Source organism: Rhineura floridana, chromosome 8 (genome assembly GCF_030035675.1).
Source record: "Rhineura floridana isolate rRhiFlo1 chromosome 8, rRhiFlo1.hap2, whole genome shotgun sequence".
Taxonomy (NCBI): domain Eukaryota; kingdom Metazoa; phylum Chordata; class Lepidosauria; order Squamata; family Rhineuridae; genus Rhineura; species Rhineura floridana.
This window is the reverse complement of record NC_084487.1, coordinates 46735177-46754467: the sequence shown is the minus strand read 5'-3', so window position 1 is coordinate 46754467 and position 19291 is coordinate 46735177. Positions and strand designations below refer to the sequence as shown.

At 41.9% G+C, this 19291-nt stretch overlaps 1 long non-coding RNA gene across 2 annotated transcripts; it reads left to right on the top strand.

Moving 5' to 3' along the window:
- The first annotated feature begins 3875 nt into the window (after window positions 1-3875).
- LOC133390505 (uncharacterized) lies at window positions 3876-18126 on the top strand. Of its 2 annotated transcripts, none has more exons than XR_009764413.1 (4): window positions 3876-4221; window positions 4878-4936; window positions 14525-14637; window positions 17767-18126. It is a non-coding gene; the product is annotated as an uncharacterized LOC133390505 (long non-coding RNA). The 2 variants fall into 2 exon arrangements; XR_009764414.1 differs by lacking the exon at window positions 3876-4221 and adding an exon at window positions 4243-4420.
- The last annotated feature ends 1165 nt before the right edge of the window (window positions 18127-19291 follow it).

The window sequence follows — 19291 nt, the reverse complement described above, 5'->3', positions numbered from 1 at the left end:
CAGTATGAGAGTAGTATAAAAGCTGGCAGCAGAATTAAAACAAACATCAAGTGGCATAAAAGCTGTACAGAGGATTTAAAATTCTGGGAAAGTTAGAGCAGGACTAAATTATTAGTTATGCTTTTTTGTAGGTTTTTTTTTTTGAGAGGGTGGAAAGAGCAAGCGAAGACTTGCCTCATCTTTGGGTGAGGATAAATCTCACAATTTTTGGTAGTGGTGGGGGATTTACCATTAATGAGGTTGCAAAGAGTTTTAACATCTTAGTGTTCCTATTGGGGCATTTAATAGGAGTGAAGCATGATGATGAGCTGCTTTTTGCAGTCTGAGGTTTGGGAAGACAGAAGGAGCTTTTAAACCCCCTGCCCTTCTCATCTTAATGATAAGCCCTCTGCCACTGGAAAGTTGCTAGAATTAGGGTAGAGACACACTTCCAGGTGTGCTGGCTTCAGTGCGTCTCCAGCTCTGTTTTCTGAAACCACAGACACATGACGCTAGTCAAACTCCACCCCCTTTTATTCCAAAACCTGGGGAAATGCAGCTCTGCCGCCTTTCTCCAGGAAATCTGCTTCACACAAAAATCAAAACTGTTTGGTAGATCAGCTCTTTGCCACCATGGTGTGTCCAATTAAAATGCTTTGCTGTAGATTGCGCAGAGACAGTGACTGGCCCAGCGCTTTACTGTGGGCAGTCCTAAAAGGTAAGAACATAAGAACATAAGAAGAGCCTGCTGGATCAGGCCAGTGGCCCATCTAGTCCAGCATCCTGTTCTCACAGTGGCCAACCAGGTCTGAGATCAGCAGAGGGGAAGGGAGATGTGTCCAGCCATGGGCAAATGTGTGTTAAACACATTTTAAACCAAAGCCAGAGAAAACAGACTGGCTGCTTTTGAAGCAGCTAGTGTGTCTGCAGCCATAGGCACCCTTGCCCAACAGTTGCTGAAATGACTTTCATGTAGAACAAATGGCCCTGTAAAGATAGGTGTTAGGGGAACCTCCCGAGGAAAATAATTCCACAGTTGGGGGGCCATGCCAAGTAAGCCTGTAGTCACTGGCTACACCTCAGATAGCAGATGTGGCTAAGAAGGGCGTCTGCTGAAAAGCCTAGAGTACAGGAAAGCTCATGTAATCTTAAGTGGTCCTGCAGGTATCCCAGTCTCATGCCATGAAGGACTGAAAAGGTTGAAGACAGAATCTGAATTAAGCCTGGAAATGAACTAGGAGCCAGTGCAGCTGGCTAAGCATAGACACAATGTGGTCATATTCCTTAGTCACAGTTAACTGTGCCACATACATATTTTGGACTAATTGCAATTTTCAAACCATCTCCAAAGACAGCCCCACATAAAACACATTGCAGTAGTCCGATATGGAGGTTACCAAGGCATGGTTCACTGAGGCTAAGACATCACTGTCCAGGTATGATTGTAGCTAGCCTAAGCTGGTAGAAGCTCCAATTTCAAAGATAGATAATTTAGCACCCCCACACTGCCTGGTCACTGCTGGAAAGGTTATTAGGTCAAATGGACTTTGGTCTGACTTAGCAAGCTTTTTGTGCAGCAGTGAGTAGAGATAGATACATGCTAGTTCGTTATCAGGGCCAGATTATGATATTTTCACACATGAGGCAGGACATTCAAATCCCCCAAGTGCAAAAACAAATAAATACAAATTAGTATGTAATGAAAAACTTATAACTTGCTTCCTTTTAATGATGCTTGGCATTTGTTGTCTGAAGCAGCTGCCTTATGCTACCTTTTATGGTATGGCTAGTGATATACAAACATGCTTGATGTGCTAAGGCTGCGATCTTATACATACTTCTGTGGAAACAGGTATAGGATTGTGCTGTTTATGTTGTGACTATCAGGGTTTTATTTAACCTAGCCCTGGAATCTGTTCTAAATGCCAGGATTCAGGCATGGAACATCAGAAACAGTGACAGAGTTAGTACCTGAGCATACACATTGGGCCTTTTGCCCACTCCAAGAGTAACCCAAAGATTTTTCAGTGTTGCCCTTAGGCACTGTCACTAGCAAAAGTTTAAAATGACATATACACGCACACAGGGCCACATTATGACTTTCGTGGGCCCTAGGCACTTTTGCCTTCGTGGGCCCCTTCCTGCATAATAATATCAATCTTAAAAGTTATTTTTGATATAACTTTAAATACTTCAACATTTTATTTTTTTTCTGTTTTAGGCAATATTTAATAGATTTTCATGGGCCCTAAAAATGTCATTTTTTTCTGATGTGAGAAAAAAATTAAAAGATTTTCTTCGACCCTAAAAGTTCATTTTTTTCCTTCTGATTTTAAAAGAAATTAAAACATTTCCGTGGGCCCCTAAAAGTATCATGGGCCCTAGGCACTGTGCCTACCGTGCCTAATGGATAAGTCGGCCCTGCACGCACACTCACTCTGAACTGGAGCTTGTATTTACAGAGAGAGAAAGCAGATTGAAGTAAAACAGATGAAAGCTGCCTTATACTGAGTCAGACCACTGGTCCCTACAGCCCACTATTGTGTACACTGACTGGGAGCACCTCTTCAGGGTTTCAGGCTGGGTTCTCTCCCAGCCCTAACTGGAGATGCCAGGGATTGAACCTGGGGCCTTCTGCAGATGCTCTACCACTGAGGCATGGCCTTTCCCCAATAAGAGGCAGTAAAATGTCAGTGTCTCTGAAATCAGCATTGAAATGCAGATTGCATTGTGGCAAAGCAAGGCCTAGCTGAACCTCTGTAGCTGACTCCCTTTTACCCTGACCCATGCTTCTTGCAATGGCGTTGCATCCTGTACCAGCAAATGTTGAGGATTCTAGGGTATAAACAGGGCTTTAACTTAGGTTTGCCAGGCTCAGGGCCTGAGACTGATCCTGTGTCTTTAGGAGAACAGAAAGTCAGCCAAGTGCAGGTGTTCTTGCAACACTGTAATGAGAAAAACCACAAGGTGGAATTCTCCCTTCCCTGTGTACAACTTTTAAAGATACAGAACACCTCTTGGTTGTCAGGCCCAGCCTCCAAGAGGTCTTCTGTATCTTTAAAAGTTGTGCAGGGGGAAGGAAGAATTCCACCTTGTGGTTTTTCCCATTATAGTGTTGCAAGAACACTTGCACTTGGCTGACTTTCTCTTCTCCCAAAGATACAGGATCAGTCTCAGGCCCTGAACCTGGCAACCCTACTTTAACTTGTGGCAAAAGTTCACCTGTGCTGAATCCTAGAACCTGGTTCCCTCCCAGGGCTCAGCCAAATGTGTAACGTGAAGTTACAACACATGGTGCCCTTAGTGTGTACAGAGTACATATAGAGTACATTTTCCTCTCCCCTGAGGAACCATATCTAACTCTGGCACCTGTCCTCTGGGATGGGGGAGTGCGGGTGGGGGTAAAGGCTTCTAGAACAGAGGAGTTAACTTTCAGAGAGGGCTGCGTTTCTCCAACATCCTCCCTTTCTAGTTGTTGCAGTTCTAAGTAATCTTGTTTGTTTATAGCGGAAGATCCGTTTTATCTTTTCCTTTTGCCCAAGGAAGAGCTTTGGGCAACTCAACAAGTCGCCTTCTTTCAAATGACCCAACAACAGAGGTCGTCGTCATTTATCCGTGTTGTATTTTAATTTTCTAAGCGTTTTCACTTTCAAGTCTGTCGTAGCCTTACTTGCTTCAGCACAGTGCAATGGAATGCGAAAGATATCTTTACTGACCTTTGACAAAACATTCCAAGGTACTTGTTAAAGAGATCAAGCTTTGTACAAACCTTTACTTTTCGACCAGCGCTTCGCATTTAGACTGAAGTATTCGGCAGTGTCCCTTTAACAAATGGACTACCTTTTTCTTTTTATGTAATCATTGAAGGCTGGGGCGAGGCTTCAGCAGCCAGTGAATCAGAAAGCTCGCTTCAGACCGTGATATCCCAGCTTTCTTGTACTGTATAATGTAATATACACCCACCCACTCACAAAGTGTTGCATGCATGTGCTATGAACAAGAGCTCTTGTTTTCATAGACTACGCGAGCTAGGTTGGGGGGAGCAGATGTGATTATTATTCAGTCAGCGCCGTTTTTCTCCCAGAAAAAGGATAATACAATTTACCATTTGCAACGATAGCCAATCAAATTACGGGCAATTTTACTCCCAGCCAGTTGGACAACTGGTGATGGCGGCCTTGGCCAATCAGATTCATTTCTGAAGCTCCACTTCAACTCCCACAGGGAGCTAGTTAATTGCAGGTTAGTAGCTGCCAAGCTTCTGTTCCTTTTCTCCAGTGATCGAGAAACCTCCTACTTGAGTCTATGGTCTCTTGTTTGTACAAAATATATTAACCTGGAAATCAACAGAACTAAAACCTGTCCGTTTGACTCTGGCCCTTTGGGGTTCAAGAGCAAAATTCTCAAGCATTTCTGAGAGGAAGGAAAAGCTTCACTAAAGGTTGTATACAGTACACAGAGCAGAGCAGTGATCGCTAAAAGATAATAACGTATCTACGAAGTGTTAGATAGGTGGCATTAAATAGGTATCTAGACGCTACCTGATTAAAGATACTATTTAGGATTATGCACAGGAATACAAGATTACGTGGCGTTAATATGCTTACATACAGCCTGTCTAGAAAATCATTTTTAATTCACACTTTGCAAATTATGCTCCTTCTAACGAGCTACCGTTTTATGGAAGCGACCCTTCCCCAAAACAGTAGTTGAAAACTGTTTCCAATTTGAAAATAAAAAAAGCTCAGGGTAGTTTTGCTTTCACCTTCCCCTTTCCCTAATATAATTAAAACAAAAAATAAATAAAACAAAAATACAACATTGTCTAGGCCAGCGAATGTGAATGTAGGTGATAAAAAAATTACTTCCAGATACTCTGCTGTTTGAATCTTTCCTAGGACAACGTTTCCCGATTCTGGCATGACCCACCCAATACAGACAACCCATCAACCATGCAGTGAGTACTGTGGCAGATGGCTGCATCTTGGTCATCTGTATTACTACAAAACATTTTCTTTTGAGCCATTCTTGTATGGTAAAGTGTGGTGTCTATACTGAAAACACTTCCCTGTATTCCTAGTGGTTGGCTTGTCATCTGTATTGCTAATCTGTAGCTGCTGATATGGAATATAGTAAATATTTCTCCAAGTCTTATTTTTTCTTTATTAGATTTCTCATCTGCTCTTCCATGGCAGATTACAACAATGCAACCATACAATTAAAAACAAATCAAAGTAGTAACATTGTTTATAAAAACAAATAAAGAAAATCCAGTCCAGAGCGGCACAGTATAGATCAAGGTTTCCCAAACTGTTGTCTGTGGACCACAAGTGGTCTGCAAGCTTAATTCAGATGGTCCGTGGCATGTCTGTATTAAATATTCATATTAATTTTTCATTGTAATACAATGTCAACAATAAAATACAATTTAAATTCTGTACCATGTATTTCTATATAATAAAGGAAGCAAAAAATACAATTAAAATTCATACAGCATCTAGCACAGTCCATTACAATTCTACAACACGCAGAAAAATTGTGTTCTGCCAAGACCCTCAGTAATTTTTCAAGTGGTTCACGGAGGAAGAAGTTAGGGAACAACGGGTATAGATTAACCAGCACAGAGGAGATGGGTCCTGCAAAAATACCTTAATTGTCAAAGACCAAGGTAAATGGGCTAGGAACTTAATTTCTCAGCACCCTTATTGTTGTTGTTATATGCCTTCAAGTCGATTACGACTTATTCAGACCCTATGAATCAGCGACCTCCAAGAGCATCTGTCATGAACCACCCTGTGCAGATCTTATAAGTTCAGGTCTGTGACTTCCTTTATGGAATCAATCCATCTCTTGTTTGGTCTTCCTCTTTTTCTACTCCCTTCTGTTTTTCCCAGCATTATTGTCTTTTCTAGTGAACCATGTCTTCTCATGTGTCCAAAGTATGATAACCTCAGTTACATAATTTTAGCTTCTAGTGATAGTTCTGGTTTAATTTGTTCTAATACCCAATTATTTGTCTTTTTTGCAGTCCATGGTATGCGCAAAGCTCTCCTCCAATACCACATTTCAAATGAGATGATTTTTCTCTTATCCACTTTTTTCACTGTCCAACTTTCACATCCATACCTAGAGATCAGGAATACCATGGTCTGAATGATCCTGACTTTAGTGTTTAGTGATACATCTTTGCATTTGAGGACCTTTTCTAGTTCTCTCATAGCTGCCCTCCCCAGTCCTAGCCTTCTTCTGATTTCTTGACTATTGTTTCCATTTTGGTTAATGAGTGTGCCAAAGTATTGATAATTCTTGACAAGTTCAATGTCCTCGTCAACTTTAAAGTTACATAAATCTTCTGTTGTAATTATTTTAGTCTTCTTGACGTTCAGATGTAGTCCTGCTTTTGTGCTTTCCTCTTTAACTTTCATCAGCATTCGTTTCAAGTCATTATTGTAAACCGCCCAGAGAGCTTTGGCTATGGCACGGTATACAAATGCAATAAATAAATAAATTACTGGTTTCTGCTAGTAGTATGGTATCGTCTGCATATCTAAAATTATTGATATTTCTTTCTCCAATTTTCACACCTCCTTCATCTTGGTCCAATCCCGCTTTCTATATGATATGTTCTGCGTATAGATTAAACAAATAGGGTGATAAAATACACCTCTGTCTCACACCCTTTCTGAAGGGGAACCAATCGGTTTCTGCATATTCTGTCCCTACCGTAGCCTCTTGTCCAGATTATAGGTTCTGCATCAGGACAATCAGAGCTGTGGCCCCTCCATTTCTTTTAAGGCATTCCATAGTTTTTCATGATCTACACAGTCAAAGGCTTTGCTGTAATCTGTAAAGCACAGGGTGATTTCCTTCTGAAATTCCTTAGTCCATTCCATTATCCAATGTATGTTTGCAATATGATCTGTGGTGCCTCTTCCCTTTCTAAATCCAGCTTGGACATCTGGCATTTCTCGCTCCATATCAGAGCTTGGAAAAGTTACTTTTTTGAACTACAACTCCCATCAGAACCAGCTAGCATGGCCACTGGATTGGGCTGATGGGAACTGTAGTTCAAAAAAGTAACTTTTCCAAGCTCTGCTCCATATATGGTAAGAGCCTTTGTTGTAGAATCTTGAGCATTACTTTACTTGCATGGGATAATAATAGTTCGATAATTACTGCATTCCCTGGGATCCCCTTTCTTTGGAATTAGGATGTATATTGAACGCTTCCAATCTGTGGGCCATTGTTTAGTTTTTCATATTTGTTGCAATTTTTTGTCAAAATTTGGACAGATTCAGTCTCATACTCTATTGGTATGCCATCTGTTCCTGGTGATTTGCTTCTTTCAAGTATTTTAAGAGCAGCTTTCACCTCACATTCTAAAATTTCTGGTTCTTCATCATACAGTTCCTCCATGAATTAATCTGTCATCCTTGCATCTCTTTTATAGAGTTCTTCAGTGTATTGTTTCATCTTCCTTTTATTTCATCTCAGTCAGTCAGTGTGCTCCCCTGTTGATTATTCAATATCCCTACTCTTGGTTTGAATTTCCCTTTAATTTCTCTGATCTTTTGGAATAGGGCTCTTGTTCTTCCCTTTTTGTTATCTTCTTCTATTTCTGTACAATAACTATTGTAATAGTTCTTTGTCCCGAAGTACTAGTCGCTGTATTATTGCATTTAGGGTTCTGAACGTGTTTCTATCTCCTTTTGCTTTTGTTTTCCTTCTCCCTTTAACCATTTTAAGAGTTTCTTCAGTTTACCAGCAATTCCCAGGACATCTGTTAGAATTTTTTTTTTAATGTATAACATGGATGTAATCTATGTTAAGGAATGGCTTGTTTCCCTACTTTTCCCCCATGGTTTTATTAATGTACTTTCAAACATTTAAATACATGCAGTTTTTATGAGGCATTTTGTTTAATTTTGGTAACGTTCCTTTATGTTATGGTGTGTTTTATTTTCTTTACAGAAAAACAGTACTATATATTTCTGCAGTCATGTTTGTGTATTCTGCAATGAGAGGAGGGTAGTGTGTGTGTAAGATGATATTGATTTCAATATGTAATGTGAACATTTAAAGGTTTTTTGCAGAGGGTATCCACATGCATGCCAGTGAGAATTCATTGGAAAAAACACAGGACAATGCTATTATTAAACATTACATAAAGTATCAGTTGTTGCAGCTGGAGGATATGGACAGGACAGTTGCAGCAATGAGGCCAACTACGTCCCTCTTGATCTCTGCCCATCATGGTTGGTAAGATCTAGCAGGAGTGGATTGAATGGGGGGGGTCTAGGGAGTGGTCAGTACCTCACTACAAGAGTTATGCCTATTGCCTTGAAAGAGGCAGTGGTGCAGCCTGTCTTGAATAGGTACTCCCCAGATCCAGAGCTTTTAGAAACTACCATCCAGACTCCAATATTCCCTTCCCAGGCAAGGCTGATTTGCCAGCTATGACTGTTCCCAGACTGGGATAGCCTGGCCTCAGTTGTCCATGCTCTGGTGACTTCCTCTCTGGACTATTACAATGTGTTGTATGTGGGGCTGCCCTTGAAGATGGTCTGGAGGCTGCAACTAGTGCAGAATGTGGCTTTTAGGATGATAAGTGGGGCAGCCCGAGGGAGTGTTTGTCATTGATCTTGAAAGCACTGCACTGGTTGATAGTGAGCTATTAGGCCCAGTTCAGGGTATTAGCATATAAAGTCCTAAATGGCTTGGAACCCAAGTATCTAAAAAAGTGCCTTCCCCAGTACCAACCATCTCAGACCCTATGATCAGCAGGCAAGGCCCTGTTGGTGATGCCACAACTGAGCATTGCCTGGATGGTGCTGGCCCATGAGAAGACCTTTTCAGTGGTGGCTCCCTGTATATGGAATGCCCTTCCAAGTGAGCTACATCTATCTCTATCACAATTGACTTTCAGAAGGAATTTGAAAACATTCCAGTTTATCCAGGCATTTGATGGCTAAAGGGGACTGTTCCTGACAACCTGAAGATCACTGATGAAATAATATTTTTAACTGTGTTTTAGAATATTTGTAATTGTATTTTGGAATGTTTTTAACTGTTTGTAGTATGCTTTTCTTTTTCTTGATTTAATTGTTTTGTTTGGGATTTAGTTGAATACAACCTATCGTTCCTCATTAGATATTTATTTGCATAATTGATCTTGCTATGCCTATTTAACACCAGAAGCCACTAGCTAAGAAGCTATAATATCCAGTCACTGATTGGATCTTGCATACATTTGAATTAGTGAGAGGTGAACCTCCCTGTGTTAATTTCCTAACTGGATTCAGGTAACAGCTATTTTCTTAAAAAGTCAGGTAATAGCTCAGTTATTTCAAACCCAATTTGAAACCTATTAAAAACCCTGTTGCACTCTCAATAACATCATTGAGAGTGGTATGGGGTCTGAAACCTCATAAGCTCTTCCTCTGTAATGCCACTGCAGCATCTTTGGCCAGGTATAAGTGGGGCTGGGAGGGACTTAAGACGTTCTTCTCCACTTCAGATTACAATCTAAGCTGGATAGAAACTATGGGGCTATAACAGTCATCTGAAAGTGGAGACAAGCATTATGAATGGTAATGGTTTGTATGCCAAAGTAGGAACTTATTAGCAACATCAGTAATTAAAATGGATTCTGTATTTACTTGTGCTCAGCATAATACCGTGATACACATGCAGGCATCTTTTGCATTGTTCTGACCTTTTAGCTTCACACTGTAGAACAAAAAGCAAACAAGCAAACATCTTCAATGTTCATGGTATATATATCTACTCCCTTAACAGCTCAATCCTATGCATGATTACTCAAAAGTTGTCCCACTCTGTTTAATGGTACTTATTCTCAGATAAATGTGTATAGGACTGCAGCCTTAGCGATCTTTCATGCATCTATTGAAGTAGGCTCTGCCCCATAAAAGCTTGGACAACAGGAAGATTCTTAGTCTAAGGTGCCAGAAGACACTTTTTGTTTTTGCTTCAAAAGACTTATGGATACCCCTCTGGAGTAAATATATTTGGTTTGAAATCCTAGGCAACTGTACCAAAGACCATAAAATAACCAAGCTCTCCTACCAGGAGTGTCAAATCTGAATCAGCAGAAAAAGTTGAAGTGCTAGATTGGTTCTTGGAGGTGGTTATGGGTTGGAAATGGGCCAATAAATTGAAGCTGAATCCTGAAAAGACAGAGGTGATGTGTTCTGAGTTCCTGCGTCCAGGAGGTGGGGAGACAGACAGACTATTCTAGATGGGCTTGCACTCCCTTGGAAGAAGTAGATCTGCAGTTTGGGCTTCTCCTGGATTCAGTGCTGTCACTGGAGGCTCAGGTGACCTCAGTGGCTGAGAGTACCTATTTCTAACCTATGGTTGGCTTGCCAGCTACAGCCCCTCTTGGACAGAGATGACTTGTCTACTGTACTCCACACTCTGGTATTCTCCAGATTGGACTATTAAAATGTGCTTCACAAGGCTGCCTTTGAAGATGATTCAGAAACTTCAAGTAGTCCAAAATGCACCAGCCTGATCATTGGCTTGTGGAACGCCTCTCCCGCTATGAACCTACCCGTTCACTTCGTTCAATATCCAAGGCCCTCCTCCGGGTACCAACTCATCAGGATGCCCGGAGGATTGTTATTAGATCTAGGGCCTTTTCTGTGGTGGCCCCCGAACTGTGGAACAGCCTACCTGTGGAGATACGCCTGGCGCCTTCGGTACTTTCTTTTAGGCGCCAGGTTAAGACCTGGCTATACTCCCAGGCATTTTAATGTTCAATGTGTTTCATTTAAATTTTTTTTTTCGTTTAACTTGGTGCTGATTTTATTGTAATTTTATTGTAATATTGTATTTTAATCTTGTTTTGTTCACCGCCCAGAGAGCTATTCGCTATGGGCGGTTTAAAAATGAAATAAAATAAATAAATAAATAAATAAATAGGCTAGGGTTCCATTTAAAACTCATATAACCTGTTTTTTAAGCTGGACAGGTTGCCAGTTCATTTTGAGGCCCAATTCAAGATGCTCAAATTTGTATGTAGAAGCCCTAAATGACTTAGGGTGCAATTCAACTCACCTTTCTGTCGGGCTGGGGTGAGTTGGATACTTTCTTTATTGATATACGGTCACAGACCCGTTCAAATAAAATAATCAATAAAACATTGAAACAGTTAAAATACAGAAATATAGAAGTATAACATAAAAGAAATAACAGTTAAGAAAAAAGAATCTTCTTGTGACTCCTTTGGGCAGAAAAGAGGAACTTGGCCACTGTCTCTGTTGTAGACTTGTTAGAATCGGCCAGGAAATATTTCAGAAACCAATCCACAGACCTACCAGGAAAGTTCCTCATAATAGAGCCAAATTTATTTATTTATTTTTATTTTATTTTATTTATATACCGCCCTAAGCCCAAGGGCTCTCTGAGCGGTGTACATAAAATAAAACAATCAGGAATATATAAATACAATAAAACAATAGAATCAAACCAACAAAGGTAAACAAAAATAATCAAACAGTAACAAAATACAACAATACATATAATGATACGCATTAAAATGCCTGGGAATATAAAAAGGTTTTCACCTGGCGCCGAAAAGATAGCAGCGTCGGCGCCAGGCGCACCTCATCGGAAAGGCCATTCCATAGTTCGGGAGCCACAACCGAAAAGGCCCTATTTCTAGTCACCACCCTCCGAGCTTCTCGATGGGATGGTACTCGGAGGAGGGCCTTAGATGTTGAGCGCAGTGTACGGGTAGTTTCATATTGGGAGAGGCGCTCCACCAGGTATTGCGGTCCCATGCCGTGTAAGGCTTTATAGGTCAAAACCAGCACTTTGAATTTAGCCCGGAAACAAATAGGAAGCCAGTGCAGATGAGCAAGAACGGGTGTAATATGAGCAGACCTTCTTGTCCGCGTCAACAATCTGGCCGCTGCATTCTGGACTAACTGTAGTTTCCGAACTGTCTTCAAGGGCAGCCCAACGTAGAGCGCATTGCAGTAGTCCAATCTAGAAGTTACCAGAGCATGAACGACTGAGGTGAGGTCGTCACTGTCCAGATAGGGACGTAGCTGGGCTACCAATCGGAGATGGTAGAAAGCATTCCTTGCCACTGAGGCTACCTGATCCTCAAGAGACAAGGAAGAGTCGATAAGAACTCCCAAGCTACGAACCTGTTCTTTCAAGGGGAGTGTAACCCCGTCCAGAACAGGGTGAACATCCACCATCTGGGCAGACAAGGCACTCACTAACAGCGTCTCGGTCTTGTCTGGATTAAGCTTCAGTCTGTTAGCTCCCATCCAATCCATTATCACGGCCAGGCAATGGTTTAGTACGTTAATAGCCTCACCTGAGGAAGATGAAAAGGAGAAATAGAGTTGCGTGTCATCAGCGTACTAGTGACAACGCACTCCAAAACTCCTGATGACTGCACCCAGCAGCTTCATATAGATGTTGAAAAGCATGGGGGACAGTACCGATCCCTGTGGGACTCCACAATGGAGAGTCCAGGGTATCGAGCAGTGTTCCCCAAGCACTACCCTCTGTTGACGACCCACCAAGTAGGAGCGGAGCCACTGCCAAGCATTATCCCCAACTCCCAACTCCGTGAGCCTTCCCAGAAGGATACCATGGTCGATGGTATCAAAAGCAGCTGAGAGATCAAGGAGAATCAACAGGGTCACACTCCCCCTGTCCCTCTCCTGACAAAGGTCATCATACAGGGCGACCAAGGCTGTTTCAGTACCAAACCCAGGCCTAAAACCGGATTGAAACGGATCAAGATAACCAGTGTCATCCTGGAGCTGGTCGGCCACCACCCGCTCCAGAACCTTGCCCAGGAACGGAACATTCGCCACAGGTCTATAGTTGTTCAAGTTATATGGGTCCAAGGAGGGTTTCTTCAGGAGTGGTCTCACTACCGCCGCTTTTAGGCAGTCAGGGACCACTCCCTCTCGCAAAGAGGCATTGATTACCTCCTTGGCCCAGTCGGCGGTTCCGGTCCTACCAGCTTTCACCAGCCAAGAGGGGCAAGGATCCAGCACCGACGTGGTCGCCCGCACTAGTCCAAGGATCTTGTCAACATCCTCAAGCTGCACAGACTGAAACTCATCCAATAAATAAGGACAAGACCGTGTTCTGGATGCTTCATTGAATCCAACTGCTATAATATTGGAGTCTAAGTCCCGTAATAGTCTATTACGATCCTTCCTATAAAAGTTACATACAAAAAAAACATGATCCAATGATTAACTTCATCTTCATAGGGACACAGCTGAACAGCGTAAGGGGCACCTTGGTACCACCCTTCCAAGAGAGCAGAAGAGAGACAGTTAAACCTGGCTCTAGAAAATACATGGTGATTCTTAGGAATAGTCAGATTCTCCAAATAATCAGCGTATTTTGGAAACTGAAAACTCATACCAAGATGAATAGGGGAGCATATTTTACATGCATTTGATACAAAAATTGAAAATCAGTATCCTTAGTTCTTTGATCGAAAATGAATTTAGTAGTCCTAAAGTCTTGTGTATGAATAAAATCAAAAGAAAAACCTAATAAATGCAATTTAACAATAATTTAAACCAGGAACTGATATAAATATATTTCAAAAGAAGATTTAAATATCCTAAAGAAGGATTGCTGAAAACAACCTTGAGCCAATATCTAAAAGCAAGGGACCATGCAGCACATTCAGTGGAAACAGGGCCAAACTTCTGATCAATATATATGGAAATCGGAGCCTGTTGTGTGGTCCAAACAGACAAGCTATGATTTGCTGCAGACAAATATCAGATAAATTATTATTTTTGTGTATGAGGGGAAGGAGAAGGATGGAATGCACAAGTCTGAAGCTAATCCCTGCTCATTTTTGTAATCAAAGAACATGGTTTGGCATTATGTTTGAATGGCCCATATTGCCACACTGGGCTCCTGCTGGGAGGAAGGGCAGGATATAAATCAAATAATAAATAAATAAATATAGCTACCATCTTCATCTGAATAAGGAATCTGGGAATACATTGGAATAGAATAATAGAATAGTAGAGTCGGAAGGGGCCTATAAGGCCATCGAGTCCAACCCCCTGCTCAATGCAGGAATCCAAATCAAAGCATTCCTGACAGATGGCTGTCCAGCTACCTCTTGAATGCCTCCAGTGTCGGAGAGCCCACTACCTCTCTAGGTAATTGGTTTCATTGTCGTATGGCTCTAACAGTTAGGAAGTTTTTCCTGATGTCCAGTCGAAATCTGGCTTTCTGCAACTTGAGCCCATTATTCTGTGTCCTGCACTCTGGGACAATCGAGAAGAGATCCCAGCCCTCCTCTGTGACAACTTTTCATGTATTTGAAGAGTGCTATCATATCTCCCCTCACTCTTCTCTTCTTCAGGCTAAACATGCCCAGTTTTTTCAGTCTCTCCTCACAGGGCTTTGTTTCCAGTCCCCTGATCATCTTTGTTGCCCTCCTCTGAACCTGTTCCAGTTTGTCTGCAAACTGTCATCAGTACTTGCCATGATATCTAGCTGTTTCTACTTTTCATAGATCTAGTTGAAGCAATGACATCTCTGAACAGGTGACTGGAATCAGTGATGGAATAGATGATGGCAAATAAACGAACTCAATCTAGATGAAATATTTTACCGTGGCGCAGAGTGGTAAGTGGTGGAGTGCTCACGGCTGGAGTTCGATTCCAATGGAAGGAGGAAGTCGAATCTCCAGTAAAAGGGGTCTAGGTCCACTCAGCCTTCCATCCATCCATGGTCGGAAAAATGAGTTTGCTGGGGGGTAAAGAAAGGCCGGGGAAGGAACTGGCAATCCCACCCCATATATACAGTCTGCCTAGTAAACGTCGCAAGACGTCACCCTAAGAGTTGGAAACGACTCACACTATAAGTGCAGGGACACCTTTACCTTTTAAATAAGAAACTCCAGACGGGTTAGCTAGGGAAATATCCATTATGGATGGGATTATACTCTTTCAGCAGGATCACTTTGGGAGCACTTATTTATTTTATTTATTTATTAAATTTATATTCCACTCTTCGTCCTAGGAGCCCAGGACAGTGCTGTCCACTTCAGAACAGCATTGCTTTTATAGCCCCAGATAGCGGGTGTAGCTCATAATGCCTCTAGATTTGGTTGGTTCACCACTTATGTCCACTACTGCAGCATAAAGATTTAGCCATTATAATTCATATCCTGGTGACTTCCAGATTATTCTGATGTACTCCGTGTGGCTACCCTTGAAGCCTGTAAACTCCCATTACCTCAAAATACTGCTAGCTGTGTTGTTTTAAAAATGGAAAATTTTGGGAAAATACTGTTATCTGCATCTTTTGGCTGGGAGAAGACAACAGGATCATGTTATGCCTATTTTTACCACAACTTAACTGGCTATAACACGATTCACCTCAAAGGTGTGGGCTCTGACCTTTAAAGACCTACATGGTCAGGGACTGAAATGTCTCAGGAATGTCTTCTATATAACCCCTTCCTTGCTGCACTCTGAAATTTGCAACAGAGGCCCTGCTCAGCGTATCTTTTGTGGTTGCAAGATTAGTATCTACTAGTTGCTCCAATAATATGGAATATCCTCTCCTATCACTAGCTTCTTTTTCAAAGCAGACAAGTTTTCTTGCTCCATCAAGCTTTTTGGTAAGGACTACTGTTAGGTAAAAATTGCTTTTAGATTGAAGATAGGTGGGCTGTAGTTCAATGGTAGGACACCAACTTTGTGTGCAGGAGGTCCCAGGTTCAGTCCCCAGCATCTTCACGTGGGGGGGGGATGTTCTATGTGAAACCCAGGAGACACTGCCAGTCAGTGTGGCCATTACTGAGCTAAATGGACAAATGGTCTGACTCAGTATAATACAGCTTTCTAAGACAGTCCTGCTGCTGACTGATTTTAATTATGTTATGTTTGTTCATTTTTATAGTGTAAACCTCTTTGTGAATGAATAATAAAAAGTGGCGTACAAATTTGAGTGAATACTGCTACTTTACAGGGCCAGATTAAGCTGAGGAGGACCACTAGGCTGATTGGTGTTTGGGCCCCCCTTCTCCTCTGGGCCCCTCCACTCCCATTCCGCAATTTGCGGAAACAGCCGCAGGAGGGATCGCAGGTCAGGAGCTTCTGAGCCGCCCGCCATCCCATCCCTGTCATGGCTTCTTCGGAGGACTCATCAGATGAGGATGACTCGGGAGTAACAGCAGCAGACCCAGAAGGAAAAACGGAGGAAACTCCTGAGAACCCAGCTCCTTCTCCCCCTCAGCTGCAGAGCACCCCAGACACAGCTGAAGCCCTTCAGCCAGATGCAGACAGCTAACAGGATACTCCCCCTCACCTGCAGAATGTAGACAACAGAAGGTCAGGCAGAAGAGGGGCAGGCCTGTCCACTTAAGGCCAAAACGCTGATGGCTCACACCTGCTGACAAACCTGCTCCTTAAAAGACAAACCTTGGCTTCAGCTTGTTGCTGACTACATCAGGTGTGGCTTCGTGTGTTTCCAGATTCCCTGAACCTTATCTCGGACTGACCCCTTAGCAATTGAACCTGGACCTCTACTGACCTCGCTTCTGGACTTCTGGCTTGGCACGTAAGCTTGGAAAGGGCCTTGCCCTTATCACGCTTCATCCTTGTTAGCCTGGCAGATTTACTACCAAGCTGCCAGCTAAGGACTTTCCCGCCCTGGTAAATACCCAGGAATTTCCAGCCCCACCTACACTGCTGTCTCAGTGCAGAGCTGACAATCCCCCCTGCTTCACCTACCTTTCTGCTTTTTTTACGGCTGCGCACACTGCGCACACAGGTTTGCTATCAATCAAGATGGCGGCAGAGGCTTCAGCTCCTTAGGGAAACCTCGGTCGCCATCTTGATTGATGGCAAACCGCAAAAAACAGTGGAGAAAAAGGTAAGTGAAGCGGGGTGATGGTGGGCAGTTTGGAAGCTCTATATTATAATTTCTTTTAGCTTATGCACAGGCCCCCAAGAGCTCCGGGCCCCTAGGCTTCAGCCTACTAAGCCTAATGGATAATCCGGCCCTGCTACTTTACAGCATTTTTCTTTGAATTATTATTATTATTATTGTCTTTATTTATACCCCATTTTTCCAAAACTGGAACTCATGGCGGCTTCCAGATAAAAAATACATATAATTAAAAACATACAAAGTCTACATTAAAATAAGATTAAACTATTTCCAATATTAAAAGCATAAACACATATAGCTAAAAGAGTTCAAACTAGTTTAAAAATAATATAATAGACATTAGCAATGCAGCACCCTTCACGCCCTATTCTTAGCCTTCAATTCCAAAGGCTTGTTGGAATAAGAAGGTCTTTGCTTGTCGGCGGAAGGACTGCAAGGAGGGGGTCATTCTTATCTCCCTAGGAAGGGAATTCCAAAGCCTAGGGGCAGCCACCGAGAAGGCCCTCGGTGAACCTTCATTCATATTTTATGGCACGGACCTATACTACTAGTCATGGAAACTAAGTTGTTTACCTCAAATTGATTTGTTGGGGAAGACAATAGATTCTACCACTACTGCATGAGAATCAGTGACGGATAATCTCACCTTGCACAAAGCAACTGGCATGACAGGTTGTGTCACTTAGTAGCTCTACACACGTTTGTATTTTTCCTCTTCTCTTATGCAAGTACAATTCATAAGAGTTCACTTGTATTATACTACCAACCTATTTTTGTTACTCCTTTCATAAAGTGCATATGTTTAACACTGCTTTCTAACATTGTGGTAGAATGGTATTTACATTTGTTTTTCAGAGTTGAATTCAAGATCAGATATGCAATCATTCAAGGAAGATTAAGGCAATTTAAATTTCTGTTCAGCAGATGATTCATAGTTCACTATGACTTACAGGAACAACCAGTAAAATTGCATGCAACCTATCCAGTTGAAGATGGAGGCTGTCAAAGGCCTTGGAACTGGGCCAGTGCTAGTGGGAAGAGGAAGAAGCTGCTGCCCAGGACAGACACTTGAAGAACAGGAAGTATACGAAAGGCAGGCTTTTGTCCCTTCTTGATTTATTAAAAAAATTTTTTTAGCTCAACCAGTGGTGAACTTAAAACTATTTTCATTCTGGACTTGATAATCATATGAACACAGAGTTCTTACAGTACTAACACAGATAAAATTAAAGTATTTATATTCATAAATAGAGAGCCAGTGTGGTGTAATGGGTAAGGTGTTGGACTATGACCTGGGAGACCAGGGTTCAAATCCCCACATAGCCATAAAGCTCACTGGGTGACCTTGGGCCAGTCACTGCCTCTCAGCCTCATGAAAACCCTATTCATAGGGTCACCATAAATCGGAATCGTCTTGAAGGCAGTACATTTACATTTTTTATTCATAAATAAATTTAATACGCACTACTGAAATTTCAGTTTTAACATCAAAGTCTCTTAAAAACCAACTTTATTAGCACTTCTGTAGATGGCTTTAAAACAAGATTAGGCAAATTAATGGAGAATAAAGCTATAAATGGCTGCTAACCCTGATAGATATGTTCTGCCTCTAGTGTCACTGTCATGCTTTTGAATGCCATTTGCTGGAAATCACAGGAGACTGCTGTTGCACCTGGGTCCTGTTTGCATAGTCATCTGGTTGGCCACTATGAGAACAAGATGCTGGACTGGATGGACCACTGGCCTGATCCAGCAGGCTCTTCTTATGTTCTGTGCGTTTGGATGTTTCTCAAGTTTTCTGTATATATGGTACAAATGTAACTCCCATTATACCTGGATCAAAACCTTCTGTGATAGAATAGCAAACTGTTTAGAAGTGGATATTATACTACCACTCTCAGTGAAAAGTATTATATACCACTGTGCATCCCCCTGCAGCATCTATTCTAGATGAGCCACTTCTGCCAGTTTTCACAAAATTAGCAAATAAAAACACAGTGACCACAAGACAAGCATTTTTTTAAAAGGCACATGTCTCCATATAGTCTTATAGTGCATGCAGCTAAGGGACTGAATAGTCTGCCTTCAGTACTTCAACTTGAAGTCAAGTTCCACCGATGCATGTTAGATTTTTTTCAAAGCAGTACAAGAAACATTTTTTGGTAGGGGTGACAAAATACTGGTGAATTATTAAAAGTACAGTCTCCAGTCTTCTAGCATGCTCAGGGGAAAGGCAGGAGCTCTTTTTCTGCCAGAGCTCCAGGAAGTTCCAAGCTTCAGTCAATGCATGCATTTTTGTATATGTAGAGCCACACAAAAGCCATGAAAAATTAAACTGACTATGCAGCATTCAGATGGGCTTTTTAGCAAAGCCCTCTTT